Here is a 6,159-nt window from a genome sequence, read left to right on the forward strand (position 1 = left end):
TTTAGACCTAGAAAATCCATACTTGCATTTAAGGGAATTTGAGGAGGTCTGTAATACCTATAATGACTCAAATTGTAGCATGAACACCATTCGATTAAAGCTTTTTCCTTTTTCATTAAAAGATAAAGCTAAAACATGGCTACAAAATTTAAGACCAGGATCCATTCGTGCTTGTGATGAAATGCAACAACAATTTTTAAAGAAGTTTTTTCCATCTCACAGAACAAACTCTTTCAAAAGACAAATTATCACTTTCACTCAAAAACCAGGAGAAACATTTTACCAATGTTGGGATAGGTATCGAGATTTGCTTAATACTTGCCCACATCATGGTTTTGAAACATGGAGATTGGTTTCACATTTTTATGAAGGTTTAACACCTAGAGATAGGCAAATGGTTGAATTGATGTGCAATGGAACTTTCGAAGATAAAGACCCTAATGAAGCAATGGAGTACCTAGACTTGCTAGCCGAAAATGCTCAAAATTGGGACACCCACAGGTACTTATGAGGCACCAAGTAAAACTCAACCTCATACATCTAGTGGAGGTATGCACAACCTTAGGGAAGATCATGACCTCCAAGCCAAGTTTTGCATCTTTAGCTAGAAAAGTCGAAGCCACTTGAATTGAAAAAAAGTGGTCAATTAAAATCTGTTCAATAGACATTGTGTGTCAAATCTGTGAAACCAATGAACATTCAACAAATGATTGTCCAACTTTGCCTTCTTTTAAGGAATGCCTCCATGAACAAGCCCATGCTTTAAACAGTTTCCAAAGACCCAACCATAACCCATACTCCCAAACGTACAACCCTGGTTAGAGAAATCACCCAAATTTCAGTTGGAAGAGTGATAGAAACAATGCACAAACTTCACAGCCACCGTTTCAAGCACATCATAATTTTCAAAATTCTAATGGATATGCACCTCCTTATGCTCCACCTCCTAGAAGAAATTTTGAGGAAACATTGCATGCATTCATTGAAAAGCAGGAGACAATCAACACTCAACTTGCTCAAAGCATGACAGATTTTAAAGATGCTCTTGCAAAATTAACATCTGCTCTCAGCTTCCAAGAGAAAGGTAAGTTTCCATCTCAACCACAACAAAATCCAAAGGGGCAATACAATGCAAATGCAAGTGGTTCTGGAAGCCAACACATGGATCAAGTCAAATCAGTCATCACTCTTCGTAGTGGTAAGGTTATTGAAAAACCCATTCTTGAACCTTGTGAGAAAGATGATGAGTTTATCTCTGAGGGTAAGGAAGGGGTTGAACCTGAACATTGCAAAGAAAAGACTGATTCCCCGCCAGCACTTCCATTTCCTCATGCCATGACCAAACAAAGGAAAGTCAATCACAACTCTGAAATCTTTGAAATTTTCAAACAGGTAAGGATCAATATACCTTTGTTGGATGCTATTAAACAGGTTCCTTCCTATGCTAAATTTTTGAAAGATTTGTGCACTGTGAAGAGAAAACTGAATGTGAAAAAGAAAGCCTTTTTAGCCGAACAAATAAATGTCATTCTTCAAAACAATAATGCTTTGAAATATAAAGACCCTGGTTGTCCTACAATTTCTTGCTTTATTGGAGAACATAAAATTGAAAGAGCCTTACTTGATCTTGGAGCTAGTGTGAATTTACTTCCATATTCAGTCTTTCAAAGTCTCAATCTAGGTGAGTTAAAACCAACCTCTATAACTCTTTTACTTGCTGATAGATCTGTAAAAGTGCCTAGAGGAATAGTTGAAGAAGTGTTAGTACAAGTCGATAAATTCATTTACCCTGTAGATTTTGTTGTCTTGGATACACAACCTGTTGAAGCATGTAATTCAATTCCTGTCATTTTAGGACGTCCATTTCTTGCCACTTCTAATGCATTGATTAATTGTAGGAATGGACTGATGAAGCTATAATTTGGAAACATGACATTGGAGATGAACATTTTCAACATTTACAAGCAAACTAGAGATGATAATGATTTACAGGAAGTGGACTTTATTGAAAAATTAGTTCATGATCAATTCCAAACCACTTCCAGTGAAACTGAGATTGATGAATCTGATGATTTGCAAATGGTCTACTTTCAGGAATCAAAGGCATGCAATTGGAAACCACAAATTGAAGAATTGCCACCACGATCAATTGAGCCCATACCTTCAAGTGTTCAACCACCAAAACCTGAATTGAAGCCGTTACCATTTAATCTTAAATACTCATTTTTGGGAGAAAATGAAACTTTTCCGGTAATAATTTCTTCCAAACTTAATGCACATCAAGAAGGTAAGTTATTACAGATTTTGAAAATGCACAAAAATGCATTAGGATGGACCATAGCTGACATAAAAGGAATTAGCCCTTTGATTTGCACACACATGATTTATTTGGAGGAAAATGTTAAACCCTCTAGAGAAATGCAACGAAGGCTTAATCCTAATATGAAAGAAGTAGTGAAAAATGAAGTCATTAAGCTTCTAGATAATGGAATCATTTATCCTATTTCTGACAGCAAATGGGTAAGTCCTACCCAAGTTGTACCCAAAAAGTCTGGAGTCACTGTGATAACGAATGAGAAAAATGAGTTAATTCCAACTAGGACTGTTACTGGTTGGCGCATGTGCATTGACTATAGGAAACTTAAATTCAATGACTAGAAAAGATCATTTCCCTTTACCTTTCATGGACCAAATCCTAGAAAGAGTTGCCAGGTCATGATTTTATTGTTTCCTAGATGGCTATTCAGGTTACAATCAAATTGAAATTGCATTGGAAGATCAAGAGAAGACTACTTTCACATGTCCATTTGGTACTTTTGCATATCGAAGGATGCCTTTTGGATTATGTAATGCACCAGCCACGTTTCAAAGATGCATGCTTAGCATATTCAGTGATATGGTTGAACGTTTTCTTGAAATTTTTATGGATGATTTTCTGTTTTTGGTGATTCATTTGATGATTGTTTGACTAACTTAGAAAAGGTTTTTGAGCAGGTGTGAAGAGAAGAATCTTGTATTGAATTGGGAAAAATGTCACTTTATGGTAACAAACGGCATTGTACTTGGTCACATTGTTTCATCGAAAGGAATTGAGGTTGACAAATCTAAAATCGAGTTAATTGCCAACTTACCAACACCAAAATCTGTTAAAGATGTTAGATCATTCTTAAGACATGCTGGTTTTTACAGAAGGTTCATCAAAGATTTTAGTGTAATATCTAAGCCCTTGAGTAACCTTCTAACAAAGGATAATATTTTTGAATGGACTGAACATTGTGAAGAAGCCTTTGTTAAACTTAAAAACTTGCTTACTTCTGCTCCTGTCATTTAATCTCCTGATTGGTCATTACCTTTTGAAATAATGTGTGACGCTAGTGATTATGCCGTGGGTGCTGTCTTGGGACCAAGAAAAGATAAGAAACCTTATGTGATTTACTATACAAGTAAAACTTTAAATAGTGCTCAAATGAATTACACCACCACTGAAAAAGAATTATTTGCAGTAGTATTTGCTTGTGATAAATTCAGATCTTATCTTGTTGGCTCACCTGTTGTTGTTTTTAGTGATCATGCAGCATTGAAATATCTTCTTTCTAAGAAAGATTCTAAGGCTAGATTGGTGCGGTGGATTTTGTTTACTTCAAGAATTTGATATCACAATCAAAGACAAGCAAGGCACCGAAAATGTTGTTGCAGATCATTTGTCAAGATTGACAACAGATTCTAAATCTGACATCACACCAATCGATGACTACTTTCCCGATGAATCTTTATTTTCTGTTTCTACGATGCCTTGGTTTGCTAATATTGTTAATTTTTCTGTGTCAGGACAATTTGCCAGCTCATTGGAGTAACCCAAAGACAAAAGAAAGTTCTTGAACGAAGTGAAGAACTTTTATTGGGATGACCCTTATTTATTCAAATATTGTCCTGATCAAATATTTCGAAGATGCATTCCTGACAATGAGGTAAGTAGTGTCATTAAATTTTGTCATTCTGAGGCATGTGGGGGTCATTTCTCATCAAGAAAGACAACTGCAAAAAATCTTACAAAGTGGATTTTATTGGCCCACCATGTTCAAAGACTCACATGCATTCTGCAAGACTTGTGAAAATTGTCAAAAGTTGGGATCTATTTCAAAACGTCACATGATGCCTTTAAATCCTATTCTTGTCATTGAGATCTTTGACTGTTGGGGTATAGATTTCATGGGTCCATTTCCTCCATCATTTGGTTTCGTGTACATATTAGTCGCAGTAGATTATGTTTCAAAATGGATAGAGGCAATTCCAAGTCGTAACAATGATCACAAAACAGTGATAAAGTTTTTAAAAGACAATATTTTGAGTCGATTTGGAATTCCTCGAGCCATAATAAGTGATGGTGGAACACATTTCTGCAACAAGCCATTTGCTTCTTTAATGAAGAAATATGGAATCTCACACAAAGTTGCCACCCCTTATCACCCTCAGACAAGTGGACAAGTAGAGCTTGCTAATAGGGAGATCAAACTGATCTTGGAGAAAACGGTGAACCCTAATCGGAAAAACTGGTCTTTAAGACTTAATGATGCACTTTGGGCTTATCGAACTGCATATAAAACATCATTAGGTATGTCACCTTATAGACTAGTCTATGGAAAACCTTGTCACTTGCCTGTGGAAATTGAACATAAAGCTTATTGGGCTATTAAAGCTTTCAATTCAAACATTGATGATGCTAGTCAGCTGCGAAAATTGCAAATAAATGAGCTTGAAGAAATTAGAAATGATGCATATGACAATTCAAGAATTCATAAAGCAAGAATCAAAGAGTTTCATGACAAGAAAATACTGAGAAAAACATTCAATGTTGGTCAAAAAGTCTTGCTTTATAATTCTCGACTCCATTTATTTCCTGGAAAACTAAGATCAAGATGGAGCGGTCCTTTTATTGTGAAACATGTGTATCCATATGGGGCCTGTGATATCGAGAATCCAAAGAATGACAATGTTTTCAAGGTAAATGGGCATCGGTTGAAAGTTTATTTTGATAATTTTTCAGTTGAAAATGACTCTACTGAATTGAGTGATCCTGTATATAAAGATTGATTCTTTTTCTCACATTGTTTTGTGTTTGTTTTGGTGTATCTTTTGTTTTGCTAGTTTCTCTCACCCCGGTTAAATGGCGGATAACGGTACTCCGTGACTCTTAAGTCGGTTCTTTCAGTTCCCCATGATAACTGATATCTGTGTATATAATTGTGCAATTCTCTGCTCTTTCTTCTTTCTTTGAATCTCCCATCCAATTCTCATTTAAAGATGGACACCACTCTTGAAAAATTGAAAAAGTATTTTCCCGCTCTGCCTCAGAATGCGATTACAAAAATTTACCGTGCTAGGTGTGAAAGATTGAGGTTGTTAATGAACCATGGAATTCCTGAAGATATTCGTTGGCTGATTGAAGCAAAGGTCCGATTATCAGGTGAGTCCTCCAATTCTTTCATTTCACTCTTGCCTGGAACAGGTAAAAGCACTTTTGCAAAGAAACGTCGTGCAAAACGACTGAAAGTCTGTCACAGATGTGCCAGATGGACTTGTAATGCGACATGTCGTTCTTTAGGAATGGTATCTGTAAACCGTGAAGATAAAATACAATTCATTAAGGATGGCCTGAGTAAGGGGTCTTTAGATAATCTTTTATTGACCCTTGAGACGCATCCTAGTGGAGATGTGCATCGTGTAATTCATGATTTATGGCCACAATTCCATAAAGAACATGATCGACTTAGTCTTGGGAATCTGACTAAAAAAGACCCTATTTGCTAGTTTTTAAGAAAACTGGATGGGAAGCGTATCCCCGACCCATAGAGGGCGTTTAAGCCGTTCTTGGACGTAAAACCAAGGGAAGATGTGAGCCACAATCACAACTACCTGTACATACATGCTTTGTCAAAATAAATAAATACAGAGAGAGAGTGTGAGACTACAGCTGGCCTACATGTAGGTGGTATGATTGCATTTTCACTTTTTCATCTATAAATTCTTCTCTTCCTTCCCTTCATTTCTACTCATCCCATACATTCATCAAATATAGAAGTGTGTAGAAATGGCAGGTTCCTCAAGTCATCACATAAAAAAATATTTTGTGTTTTCGGTGGATCCAGCCCTGGAAAGAAA

The 6,159-nt window shown here is 36.3% G+C and overlaps 1 pseudogene; it reads left to right on the forward strand.

The window, feature by feature from the left end:
- The first annotated feature begins 1,023 nt into the window (after positions 1–1,023).
- Positions 1,024–5,850, forward strand: LOC140955494 (uncharacterized; annotated as a pseudogene).
- The last annotated feature ends 309 nt before the right edge of the window (positions 5,851–6,159 follow it).

This window comes from Populus alba, chromosome 4 (assembly GCF_005239225.2).
Source record: "Populus alba chromosome 4, ASM523922v2, whole genome shotgun sequence".
Lineage (NCBI taxonomy): Eukaryota > Viridiplantae > Streptophyta > Magnoliopsida > Malpighiales > Salicaceae > Populus > Populus alba.